The sequence below is a fragment of the Sminthopsis crassicaudata genome, chromosome 3, assembly GCF_048593235.1.
Source record: "Sminthopsis crassicaudata isolate SCR6 chromosome 3, ASM4859323v1, whole genome shotgun sequence".
Lineage (NCBI taxonomy): Eukaryota > Metazoa > Chordata > Mammalia > Dasyuromorphia > Dasyuridae > Sminthopsis > Sminthopsis crassicaudata.
In genome coordinates this window covers 239,780,182-239,794,996 of record NC_133619.1, presented here as the reverse complement: position 1 = coordinate 239,794,996, position 14,815 = coordinate 239,780,182, and the positions used below count along the sequence as shown (strand labels likewise).

The 14,815-nt window shown below is 33.0% G+C and overlaps 1 pseudogene; it reads left to right on the top strand.

Annotated features, from left to right (window-relative positions):
* The first annotated feature begins 567 nt into the window (after window positions 1–567).
* On the top strand, window positions 568–1,426 carry LOC141565300 (18S ribosomal RNA; annotated as a pseudogene).
* Window positions 1,427–14,815: the final 13,389 nt, after the last annotated feature.

Below are 14,815 nucleotides of genomic sequence, written 5' to 3'. Positions count from 1 at the left end.
GCCTTTAGAGACCTCTAGGCCTAGAAATCATGTGACTTCCTGCAACCTGGGCCCAAGACCTGATCTTCTATCTCTGCAGATTCTGGGAATAGGGATCATGTGATTCAGGCCTAGTCTCATAGATTTCTTGAGAAAGCTTCACCCAGTCAGTCCCAATCAAAGGATGCACATAGAGGGTGACTTTGGCAAGCAAAAGAGGTACCTCATTATCAAAGACTTCTGTAAAGAAGCAGATAGAGAAGCTGATTAGGTTCAAGGGATGAACTCCAAAATATATTGAGGTTTTTCACCTGTGATATGAAATATCTCAAAAAGAATTTATAGGCTTAGACCATCTCCAAATTAACAGGCAAATATTTTATTATTATGACATTGATTGGTGGGCTAATTTCCAAAAGAGAGCTAGCAATTAATAAGGGGAAAGATAGAGACTGTTTCATCATTAACAAGGGGAAAGACACCATAAGACAGTAGAGGTCCTGGCCTTACTGTTAATTTGTATTAGACCTACACATGCAAGTCTCCACAATCCGGTGAGTATAGCCTTAAAACTTAACCTTACACATTAGGGAGCCGGTATCAGGCACACTATTAAAAGTAGCCCATGATACCTTGTTTAACCAAACTCCCAAGGGATACAGCATTGACTAACATTGAGCAATAAACTAAAGTTTGACAAAATTATAATAAAAAGGGTTGGTAAATCTCGTGCCAGCCACCTCGGTCATACGATTAACCCAAATTAACAGAAGAATAGCGTAAAGTGTGTTTAAGCAAAATAACACTTCAATAAGGTTAAAAATCAACTGCGCTGTAATATGCCCTAATTGTTATTAAAATACACAACTAACGTGACTTTACCCCCTGCTGAAGACACTAAAGCTAAGGTCCAAACTGGGATTAGAAACCCCACTATGCTTAGCCATAAACTGAGGTAATTAAACAACGAAATTACTCGCCAGACAACTATGAGCCACTGATTAAAACTCAAAGGACTTGGCGGTGCCCTAGTCCCTCCTTCCTAGAGGAGCCTGTTCTATAATTGATAAACCCGATATACCTCACCCCTTCTCGCTTGACAGTCTATATACCGCCATCATCAGCTCACCCCAACAGGGTTCAAAAGTGAACAAAATCATGAAACCATAAAAACGTTAGGTTAAGGTGTAGCATATGGAGGGGGAAGTAATGGGCTACATTTTCTACTCTACAACACAATGGCATGTCTATTGAAATAAAGATATGAAGGAGGATTTAGCAGTAAATTAAGAATAGAGAGCTTAATTGAAAATGGCAATAGGGTGCGCACACACCTCTCCTCACTCTCCTCAACAAAGTAACTTACCTATACCTAATAAGAATACGTCAAAAAGAGGAGATAAGTTGTAACATGGTAAGTGTACTGGAAGGTGCACTTGGGATATCAAAATGTAGCTTAACTAGAGCATTTAGCCTACTCCTAAAAGATTTCAGCTAATCCTGACCATTTTGAGTGAGACCTAGTCCTAAAGTACAAACAATCAAACTATTTTACTTAATCTTCAAAACATTAATTAATCCTAGTATAGGCAATAGAACAGATATTTCATAGGCACAATAACGAAAGTACGGTAAGGGAACTTTGAAAGATCCTTTAAAAAACCTGCAAGCAATAAAAAGCAAACATTACACCTTATACCTTTTGCATAATGATTTAGCTAGTCAAATCGGACAAAAAGAATTAAAGCCCCGACTTCTCGAAATTAAGTGAGCTATTGTAGAACAGTTGACAGAACGAACTAGTCTATGTGGCAAAATAGTGAGATGATTTTACAATAGAGGTGAAAAACCTAATCAAACTTAATGATAGCTGGTTGTCCAAAAAACGAATTTAAGTTCAACTTTAAATTTAACTCAAGTACTACTAAACCTAACTTAAATTTAAATGATAATCAAAAGGGGGACATCTCTTTTGATATGTAAACAAACTTATTTAGAGGGTAATGAAAATTTTACAAAAACAATGTAGGCCTAAAAGCAGCCATCAATTAAGAAAGTGTTAAAGCTCAAATTAACACATTACTTAATCCAAAAATATATCAAAATCCCTACATTAATATTGGACAATTCTATAATGGAATATATAATATATAAATATATATGGAATATATAAAGGAATTCCAGATTGAAACCTCCAGGATTACAATGCAAGAAATTCAACAAGGGCCCACTCAACAAAGGTCCACTTTAAGGACAACAAAAGTCCACTAAAGACAAGATAATCCTGACAATGCCCTTCCCTATGGAGGGGCCCATTTCAACAAAGACACCACTTAATGTCTACTTAAATTCAAGAAAGGCCTCCTCCTTTCAATGTCCCTCCTTATGGTTCCTTAGCTACCAAAGACATGATCTTTTGCTGGATTCTTGTTCACCCCATCAAAGAAATGGTGTCAGAGAAATGTTGATAGCAATAGAAATGATATGTAAAATAATATATTAAAATTCTGTTTATGCCTCATTTTCCTCATCTGTAAAATGGGAATAAAACGAGCTTCAAAAGGAAATAAATATATGGATAAAATGAAATATTTGCAAAGGGTTTAGAAACCCTATATTAATGCTAATTATTTATTTATTTAATTAATTTGGGGTTAAGTGACTTGCCCAGGGTCACACAGCTAGGAAGTGTTCAGTGTCTGAGGTTAGGTTTGAACTCAGGTCCTCCGGACTTCAGAGCTGATGCTCTATCCACTGTTCCACCAAGCTGCCCCTAATTGTTATTTTTATGATTATTATTTTTAAGTATCATGTAGTTACTGATGTAGTAACTAAGAGATCACAGATTTCAGTGAATGCATTAGAATAATTTGAAGAATAATTTAAGAATTGAGCACTGAAAGTGAAAACAGCTTTTCTAAGTTTTTTTTTTTCAAATATTCAATCACCCAACTAATAAGTAATAAAAGGGGTTGGCTAATTTTGTATTCTTTCTTTCACAGTTTAGAACCACAAAATTATAAATACTCAAAATACAGTTTATGACTTTAGCAAATAATTTAAACATAATAAGCATCAGATCCCTTCAGCTTAAGAGTTCTAGGAGGTAGAATAGAAGGGAATAGTGTCACGTGGCTTTATGATGTCCTCAAAGGACACACATACTCCATCAATTTTAATGTCAATATGGATTGTGCAAGGGTTAAGTGGCACAGTGGATAGAATACAAGGTCTGAGTCAGGGAAACTCATCTTTGTGATTCCAACTCTGGCCTGATTACTTAGAAGCTTCGTGGTCCTAGGCAAATGGCAAATATACTCTAGTGTCTTTGCCAAGAAAACTCTAAATAGGATCATGAAGAATTAGACATGACTGAAAATGATCAACCAAAAAAGGGATTGTGCTGTGAAAATAACAAAAAAATAGTAGACCTAAGATTTCACTGTATTGTCATAGGGATGATGGACTGGGATATGGGGGGATAAGAATGTCCCCAAAGGGAAATTAATTTAAGATACATGGCAAACATAAAGAGGGATTTCATAATTAAATCAGGGGATTTGTCAAATCTCTGGATAAGGGGAGAATTTATAGCCAAACAAGAAAAGTAGAAGATCATAAGAAGTAAAATGGATAATTTTAATTGTATTAAATTTTTTAAGTTTTGCACTAGCAAAAACAAAAGTTAAGATGAGTAGAAAAATAGAAAAATGAGATTTTTTTAACATCAAGTTTCTTTGATAAAGGTTCATTTTTCAAATATATTGAATTGAATTTACAAAAAATATGGAGTATTACCCATGTGATAAATATTCAAAACATATGAAGAGGCAGTTTTTAGAAAAAAAAATTATTACATTTTTAAATGTTCTAGTTTATAATGAAATGCATATTAAAATAATTCTAAGGTTGCTACCTCATGTCTATTACATTGGTTAATATGATAGAGAAAGAAAATGACATGTTGGAGTGGATGCAGAATAATTATAACATTATTGCATTGTTGGTAGAGTTGGTAGTCAACCATCCTGGAGAATAATATGGAAATAGCCAAAGATCTATAAAACTATCTATACCCTTTGATCCAGCAATATTTCTATTGGGTTGTATTCTCAAGATATCAAAGAAAAATGAAGAGTACCTATAGGCCAAAAATACACGTAGATGTTGGGGATTTTTGTTTATTTAGATATGTCTTTTTTTGTAGTAGCAAAGAAATGGAACTTGAAGGGAATGGTTAAACAAGTTCTGGCATAGAATTGTTATTATTATGATAACAATCAAATGATATCCAGAATGATTCAAGAAAAAAATGGGAAGACTTCTATTGAACTGATATAAAATGAATGAAACAGAACCAAGAGAAAATTATACACAGTATCAGATTTCCTGTCTTCTCAGTGGGTGAAGAATGTGCAGGAAGGAAAGAGAGAATTTGTAATTCAAAAAAAAAAAAATCAATAAATGCTAAAAAAAAAAAAAAAAAAAAGCAAATAATGTGTGTATTTCTTTCAAAAAGAAAAAGAAACCTATCTAACACTATATTACTATTTGGATGCTTCACTGCCTAGTCTATTGTCTCCAAAATAACAAAGACATTGGGCAAGAAAAATAATGTAAAATAGATGTATATATGTCTCTGAGCCTTTCTTTTTGAGCCAGCTTCCAAGGTCTATTTAGACACTAAGCAAAATAGAACAAAGGTGGCTCTTTAACCCTGTTTTCAACCTCTGGGGGGAGGTATTTCCCTATACTGAAAAGTTATGAGTACATCAATGCCCAGAAGATTGCTATTCTACTTGCTATGTGTGTCAGAAGGGAAAAGGAAGTTCATAAGAATTTAATATTACATATCTAGAATGGAATAGAATTTAAAAAACTTTATGATCTATCACCTTCATTTTAGAGATGAGAAAACCAGGGTTGAGGATGGTTAAATAATCTCTCCAAGACTGTGCATATAGTAAGTAAAAGATAACAGTTTTGAACTCATTTCTTTTTATTCTGCAGTCAATATTTTTCCCATCCTGCCTAGATAAATAGTTGATAAATAGTTGCTATCAGGTACAAAGAATCAATCAAGGTACATTAAAATGACATTAAACTAGGTGATCATTACCTATCTAAAGTATCAAAGAAGACATTCAAGTTAACAAGATAAAAGAATTTTGTATTGATAACTTCCTTCTTTGAAAGATAGAGGATAACCAATCAATTAATCAAAAAGCATTTATTGAATACCTAATCTGAGTTGTGTAAGAAAAAATTCTGTACTCTGCATTTTAGTCACTGACCTTTCAGACAATATTCTATCAACTAAAATTTTCTAATTATAAGAATCTCTATTTGGAGAAGGAAAATGTAAAAGGGTAGAAATCCATCCTGCTTTTACAAGTATCTGACTTCCATCCAAAATCTGTAGTAATCTTCAAAAAAAAGTTCCCTTTCATATAACATATTTACAAAATTCAAGTAAAGTTCTTGCTAGATCTTTTCTTAGTCACTTTCTCACCTTTGTCTCCATTAACTGTCTTCCATTCTTCCTTTCAAGCAGCAACCTTAGATTTTAACCTACCCAGATGCTTTAGTAGCATCTTTCTCACTAAGACCCTCCAATTCAACCAAGATGACTTTTTCTCCTTAAGTGGAGTATAACTCTCCCCAAGACTCAGAGGCTATTATCAACTATATCAATCTGGGGCTCTAGACCTCCTAAATTTACCTGTTTTACATCAACCAAGATTGTATGTCATTAAAGATCTTTACTATATATTTTCTTCATCAATCTTATGAGAAAAGGGATCATGTTAAAAATGTGATACAACTTCAGAAACAATAAGATGGCATAATTTTCCTTTAGGCCGTCAAGAAACCAGACTGCAGTGACTGAGAATAAAGTGTAATGAACTTTGTACTTGGAGGAAAATGTCACTCATCTGTTAATGGAATTCAACAAACTGGCAACTAACCAAAATGACCCCCATTTATGTGATTTCTTCAAAACCTACTACTTGGGTGAATAGGAATAGGTGATCATATAACAAACTGGACAAAATGTTTCCACTTCTCTCAATTCTTGCAAAGTTAAATATCCTTTTGACAAGCATATCTTTGAAGACAATGCTAAGTCTCCATCTGGCTCTTCTCCCTCCCCCCGCCATTCAGTAAACTCCAGTGATTTCCTTTCACCTTCAACATCAAATATAATATTCATTATTTGGTGTTCAAAGATTTTCATAGCCCTCTCCCCATCCTTCCATTTGTTTATACTTTATACCCCTCTGCCATGTGTAATCATCAATCTATTGACATTAGCATCCTTGTTATTCCTTGAAGTAGACACTTCATCTCCAACTTTGGCTGACCCTGATAGCTGGAATAATCCATCACCTCAACTCTGCCTCTTCACTTTCTTTAAGTTCCAACAAAAATCCTACATTCAGTACAAAGTATTTCCTAATGTCTCTTAATTATTGTTCCTTCTCACTAATCATTATTTTCAATTTGTCACATATGTATATGTGTATTGTGTGTAATTCATCTGTACATAGTTGTTTGCATATTATCTCTTCCATTAGATGATCATATCCTTAAGGGGAAGAACCAACTTTTACCTTTCTTGGCACATTGTCTAACACATAGAAAATATTCATTGACTGAAAATAGTTTAGATTCATCAAACAGAATAAAAATCACTTAAAATATCAGGACATACTGAGGAATTATTTCTCTAAATCATTAAGTTTAGTCAAGAATAAAGATAGTGACTTTTGTTATGTATTAAGATATTTCAGTTCTAAGTCTACTTATCATCCTCTTCTATTTTTAGGACATTAGAGTTTCTTTGTAAACTTCTATTCACTTTCCTTATGGAAAAAAGTCTTAGGTGAGGTAGGAAAAATAATTTAATACAAAGAATGTTATAAGGATTGATAATCAAGAAAGAATGATAAAGTTTCTTGTTCAGGTGAGAATAAAGACTTGAGACTAAAGCACTGACCTTATATTAACTCATAATATGTAATCTAAAGAGTCAAAGAGGCAAGGTATATTTTCATAGTGCCAGGCACTATCCCAGAGCCTGAGGACAAAATATAAACAAAAATCTCTGCTCTCAATAAGCTCATATCCTGCTGGAGTTATAACATGTAAATTTAAGAAAATACCCAGATAAACAGAGAATGTCTCAAAAGTCTGTTAAAATTCAAAACAGCATTAAGACTTTGTTGGAATATATATTACACAGTATATATTACATAAATTCAAAATAAATACTAGGTAGTTTAGAAGGGAAGTACTAGCAATTGTGTCAACAGTTATAGAGATTAGGAAAGGCATTCTGCAGAAGGTGTTGTTCTGAAGAGAGGGAGATAATGCATTCCAGCCATAGGGAACAGCCAGTATAAAGGCAAGAAAGGGAAAAAAAAAAAAAAAAAGGAGAGAGAGCAGAACAATTTTTCAGAGCCACTGAGTTCTAGAAGGAAAGTTATATATAATGTAAATGTAAAGGAACTATTTATTGGTATTATTTTTATCAAAAAGGAGGAGATGGTTGTAGAATAAAAATGACCAATTCCAATAGACTTAGGATGGAAAATGCCATCCACATCCAGAAAAAGAATTTTGGACACTGAATGTAGATTGAGGCATAATATTTTCACTTTTTTATTGTTTGTTTTTTCTTTATCATGTTTTTTTTTTTTTTTTTGCCCTTTGGTCTTTTTTACTTTTTGGGCAACATGACAAATATGGAAATGTGTTTAAAAGAATTGCACATATTTAACCAGATTGCATATTTGGGGAGGAGAGAGGTAAGGGAGAAAGGAAGAAAAAAATCAGAACACAAAAGTCTTATAAAAATGAATGTTGAAAACCATATATATATATATACATATATATATAAATTTCAATACTATTTTATTTATATATATAAATACATGTATATATATATATATATATATTTGGAAAAATAAAATACTATTGAAAATTTTTTAAATGATGCTGACTTTGGGAGCAAATAGATGTGATTATATAATCTTAAAATTTATGAAAGATACTTTGCTGCTTCCATGGATCACTTTTCTTTTTCCACCAATGAAGACCATAAACCATTCATACTTTTTTCAATCATATATTTCCTTTATGAAACTTTTATTCTATTTCTTACATGCATATGGCTATGAATAGGAAAGAAAAATCTAGGTATAGTTAAGATACGTAAAGGCTATAGAATTTCAGAATCCAGAGATCCAAATAGAATCTTATGGCCTAAAATTCTACAGAATAAGTCAAAGAAAAGTATGTTTTAAAGTGTAAAATTTTAATGACATAAATACACAGTATCCCAAGGAGTTAGAAAAGGGGGAGCCATTCAATGTGGGCCCGCAGAGAACTCATGGCTCAACTTAGATTTTGAAAAGACATGCTCAGAATAAGAAAGCTAGGATAGGTAACAGGGGATGAATATAAACAAGTGTCATGATCCTGTGAGAATATTTTTTAAAAACCAATCTATTATTCCCCAAAATATGTTGAGGCTGTCAATGAATGTTAAGAACAATAAAATAATAGGGATGGTGGGGCTTAAGATATGTTGAGGGGAAGAAAAGCATGAAAGAAAGGTCTGTTACTAAAATAAATTAAAATACAATAATGAACAAAGTATAGAAGACAAAATTACTCTGCTCTTGTGTTGCTTCTCTTTTCTCTATCAAGAAGAATTCCTTGAATTTAATTTCCCCATCTGAAAAATAATATAGGATTTATGATTTGGAATATGGAGATTATATAGAATAATTTATTGGATAACTTATGGCTCTAAATCTTGAATCCACAATGGACAAATATCTCAGATCCAGGGAAACCAGTGTTAATTCTCAACGTAAGGCAGTCCCAAGAAACTCACTTATAAAATTCTAAGCTCTCATGCCCCCCAACGTGTGCAACTATCAACTGAGAAGGTAATGAATAGGGCAAATCACCATATTACTTTCCTTCTACCAGATTTTGTTAACCCTGTGCCAGATATCCTTTCCTACAGGTAATAGAAAGTATACTGGAAAATAGGATCTTTTGATCAGTGGTTAGCAATCTTCTTATCTTTAGCAGAGTTCATTACTAAACATATATTCTAGCTAAAGAAAAAAGGGAGGAAGGGGGCCTTACCCACTAAGACAGGAAAAAATTAATTTGACCTCTATCTTTACTCCAACTTCCAGAAAGGGGAATTTAGTCTCCAGCAGCCCTCTTTCTGCTAGAAAGGGGCAATTAGCCTTATAATCTTATGATTATTTTATTCCAAATTATCAGCTACTAAATGATAAAGTCTTCTCTATGTATTGATTCACTAAATATATAGGTAATCTAGATTTAACAGACTATTTTTGTTTATCTTGCTTAGTTTAGGGCTAACTGTTCCAAAAGAAGGAAGCCTAATCCTATTATCAAACTAAAAATAAATCAAACTAATCATAAAAGACATGATTTCTTTTTCATATAAACATATATTGGCATGGAAAAAATACACTTTATTATATTATAGAATATAAATGGATAAGAGGGTTTATTTCATACATTGTTATAAGCCAAGCATCAATTGATTTGTAATGAAAAGGGTCTTTAAGGGAACAAGCAGGAAGATATTTTTGTAATTACTGTAATAATACCAGCTTTTCTTTTTTTACAAAGAAAATGCTAATCCATCTTAAACACTGAGCAAAAATTATTAGTAACATATATTTAGAATTATTGTTGTTTGTACTTCATTCTCAAAGAAGACATGACATAAGGATTCCATGCAAGTGAATTGGATTTAATTGAAGGAGGGCTGTGCAAGGTCACCTTCCTCACTTTCCCCTCCAGAGTCATCTGAATCCAGTGGCAAGATATAGATCAAGACAACTGGAGATGGCCCTGGATGAAATGAGAGACCTTTGTCTTATTAAAGTAATATCTTCAACAGTTCTCAGTCTAACTGAAGCCATACCCATTCAGTGATTAAGGCTAGGTAGTAATTCAGGCAAAGAATTTCCTCTTTCACTTACTCCAAAAAAAAAAAATCTAAATAAATAAATGAATGAATCTGTGAGGGGAAACCATATTCAGAATAACAATAAAGCATAAACAGTATGCTTACAAAAGGTTAAAAAAAAAGGTGGGAAATGAGAAACTGTACTATGAGGACTGACAGTCAATCACAGCATACTATTTTCAGTTTTTCTGTTGTTGTTTGCTTGCTTGTTTATTATTTTCTCATGTTTTCCCTTGTTCTGATTTTCTCTTGCAGCATGATAAATGTGGAAATGTATTTAGAAGAACTGTACACATTTAACTTTTATTGGATTTCTTGCTGTTTAGGAGAGGGGGCTAGAGGGGAAGGGAGGAAGAAAAATTTGGAAAACAAGATTTTGCAAGAGTGAATGTACTATCTTTGCATGTATTTTGAAAATGAAAAGCTACTTTCAAAAAGAAAAAAAAAAGAGAGGAGTATGGTTTAAGGAGAGGATGGATCAAAAACATTCTAGAATCAGTACAAGTTCTTAGGACCTCCTGAATCAGTTCTTAGTCTATAATTTACCTGCTATATTTCTTAGTTGGAATTCATACCTTACAATTGCATCCTTGGGTATTATGATTCTTACAAGGTACTAAGACAGTGAAATTGATAGTGACAATAATTATCTAATTTAGCATGATTCAGTATGATTGATCTGATCCTACAAGGAGATGTTATGGACCAGAACTTGAAACAAGGTACTAAGTAGAATTGAGGAGACAATGATTAAATCTAATTTAGTATTGATTTAATCCTACAACAAATAATGGTTTCCTAATGATGTAATGATTGAAATATACTCAGTGCACAACATATAAGCAAGAAGCTTTCAGGGCCAGCCACAGAAGCCCACAAGCCCACTCTCAGAGGTGAAGTCAGATTCATTCCATTTTCCACCTTTGTGCTGGCTGGAGGCTGAAGGACAAACCTTTGAATTCAGAGACATTCAGAGGGAGCTCTTGGAACCAAGGAGAGAGATAGGCCTCTATTAAAGCTAGCTGGGCCCCAAGAAAAGAGACAATAATTAAAAGGAAATGATAAAGGATTTGGATTTTAACTCCTGGATGAATTTGAGGTGATTATTGAACTGAACTGAAACTAAGGCTGCTCCAGAAGCTCCCCAAGAAACCTGCTCCCATAGAACATTATGCTTTAGAGAAGAACATTACACTTAGGGATGAAGAATCAGTTAAATTTTGGTACATACAACAATTACAAAATAATTGATTTCTTTGAAATAAAAACATTTCCTTCTATCTTTCTATATCTGAGTGCTTAAAATACTTTGACACTGAATCACAAGGCATTTATTCATTAACTGGATGTCTTGCAGCTGTGACACAATACATTATAATACAGCATTGAAACTGTGTTTTATTGTAACACAATTAATATGTAATCTTTCTTTTTTCATTTTAGGGACTTCATTTTTTTTAATTGTTCAAGTCATAATTTTTTCAATTAAGCTTTTCCTTCCACTATGCCTCATAAGCAATTTCAAAAAACAAAAAGCAAATTCCTTGATACATAGCTATATAATACTACCAAAAAAATCTCATTAGCCATGTTTGAAAATGTATGTCTCTATGTATCTTTAAGTTCATCACTTCTTTGTAAGAAAATTAGTGGCATATTATAACTTCATTTTTCTGGATTCATAATTTATAATGTTTCACCAATAAGACACTGTCTTAGGCTATAGTTTTTGGCTAACATAAAAAAAAAAAACATAAGGCATAGCTAGATGGCACAATATTTAGATTAGACGTCCCCTAACTCACCAACAGGTTTGAGGCTGTCAGTTATCCTCAGTCTGTTATAACTTGTCTGCTGAGAGATTTTCTCAAAATGTGGCCACTGTACATACTACATTACTTCTTTGTAATTTTTTCCATTATTACCTTTGATCTTTGTGTCCCATGAAAATCTCTACAACATAATCCCATGTCCCTATTATTATTATTTTCCCTAAGACAATTAAAACTTAGCAAAACCATCTACAATCCGTCTGCCTTTTTAACTTTTTTCTATTATTCTTAAGTACATTATTATTTTGAAAAAACATTTATTTTTTTAATCCCCTGATTAATCTGTAAATAATTAATCTCCACATATTCCTTTTGATTATGCAAATATATGTATCTTTTTGTATTCTCTTGTATACATTTCGATTTCCAAATGACTACTCAGTTTTGGTCTTTTCATCAGGAGCACTTAGACATCTTCTCTCCACTACAGCTTCTTTTTCTTCCTAAAGGATTTTGCAGGATATGTTATCCTTTGTTGTAAATATTTATCTCTTGCCTTTTGAGATATTGCACTCCAAGCTCTCCTTGTCTTTTTAGTAGAAGTTTATAAAACTTGTGTTTTATTGTAATTCCTTTATATTTTTAGCTATTAATATTTTTTCTTTAGCCTAAAAGCTCTTAACTTTAGCTATGATATTCCTTCATTTTTCACTTTGTGGCTTACTTTTGGAACTAATTGATGCTAATTTTATTTTGTCCTGTGGTTCTGTGAGTTTGTGGGATTTTTTTTCATTTATAATTTCCTGAAATTAGGACTTTTTTGGATCATAAGTTTCAAAGAATTTGATAATTAGGAAGAATTGTCTTACCAGCTCAGTTAATATATCTATATGCATAAATATAGCTATATTGCTATATCAATACAAATATCAACACTGATGTCATTACAGAAACACATGTTATACAGATTTACTAGCTTTTCTTCTTCTTTAAGATTTTTGTTTTGTTTTTAAAATTTCCTATTGTATTATTGGGTCCTTGTTTTCTGTATGGTACACTTTAATTTTAAGAACATTCAGCCTTTACCATGAGTTTTTTCACTGATCCTTTGCCATTCTTTCCTCTCCCTTTTCCCCTCTAATTTTTTTCCATTCTATATCTCTTATTTATTTCTTTTTTTTTTTTTTTTTTTTTTATTATATATATATATATATATTTTATAATATTATCCCTTGTATTCATTTTTCCAATTTACCCCCCCTCCCTCTATTCCCTCCCCCCGACGACAGGCAATACCATATATTTTACATGTGTTACAATATAGTCTAGGTACAATACATGTGTGCGAATATCACTTTCTTGTTGCACAATAAACATTAGAATCCGAAGGTACATGCAACCTGGGCAGACAGATATTAGTGCTAACAATTTTCATTCCCCTCCCAGTGTTTCTTCTCTGGGTGCAGCTACCTCTGTCCATCATTGATCAACTGGAAGTGAGTTGGATCTTCTTTATGTTGATGATTTCCACTTCCATCAGAATACATCCTCATACAGCATTGTTGTTGAAGTGTACAGTGATCTTCTGGTTCTGCTCATTTCACTCAGCATCAGTTGATTTAAGTCTCTCCAGGCCTCTCTATATTCCTCCTGCTGGTCATTTCTTACCGAGCAATAATATTCCATAACCTTCATATACCACAATTTACCCAACCATTCTCCAACTGATGGACATCCATTCATCCTCCAGTTTCTAGCTACAACAAAAAGAGCTGCCACAAACATTTTGGCACATATATGTCTCTTTCCGCTCTTTAGTATTTCTTTGGGATATAATCCCAGTAGTAGCGCTGCTGGGTCAAAGGGTATGCACAGTTTGATAACTTTTTGGGCATAATTCCAGATTGCTCTCCAGAATGGCTGGATTCTTTCACAACTCCACCAGCAATGTATTAGTGTCCCAGTTTCCCCACATCCCCTCCAACATTTGTCATTATTTGTTCCTGTCATCTTAGCCAATCTGACAGGTGTGTAGTGGTATCTCAGAGTGGTCTTAATTTGCATTTCTCTGATCAGTAGTGATTTGGAACACTCTTTCATGTGAGTGGATATAGTTTCAATTTCTTCCTCTGAGAATTGTCTGTTCATATCCTTTGACCATTTATCAATTGGAGAATGGTTCGGTTTCTTATAAATTTGGGTCAGTTCTCTATATATTTTGGAAATGAGACCTTTGTCAGAACCTTTGTTTTTAAAAATATTTTCCCAATTTGTTACTTCCCTTCTAATCTTGTTTGCATTAGTATTATTTGTACAGAAACTTTTTAGTTTGATGTAATCAAAATCTTCTATTTTGTGATCAATAATGATCTCTAGTTCTCCTCTGGTCATAAATTCCTTCCTCCTCCACAAGTCTGAGAGGTAGATTATCCTCTGTTCCTCCAATCTATTTATTATCTCCCTCTTTATGCCTAAATCATGGACCCATTTTGATCTTATCTTGGTATATGGTGTTAAGTGTGGATCCATATCTAATTTCTGCCATACTAATTTCCAGTTTTCCCAACAGTTTTTTCCGAATAATGAATTTTTATCCCTAATGTTGGAATCTTTGGGTTTGTCAAAGATTAGATTGCTATAGATGTACCCTTTTTTGTCCTTTGTATCTAATCTGTTCCACTGATCTACCGGTCTATTTCGTAGCCAATACCAAATGGTTTTGGTGACTGCTGCTATATAATATAGCTTTAGATCAGGTACACTTAGACCACCTTCCTCTGAGTTTTTTTTCATTAGTTCCCTTGCAATTCTTGACCTTTTATTCTTCCATATGAATTTTGTTGTTATTTTTTCTAGGTCATTAAAATAGTTTCTTGGGAGTCTGATTGGTATAGCACTAAATAAATAGATTAGTTTGGGGAGTATTGTCATCTTTATTATATTCGCTCGGCCTATCCAAGAGCACTGAATGTCTTTCCAATTATTTAAATCTGATTTTATTTTTGTGGCAAGTGTTTTGTAATTTTTCTCATAT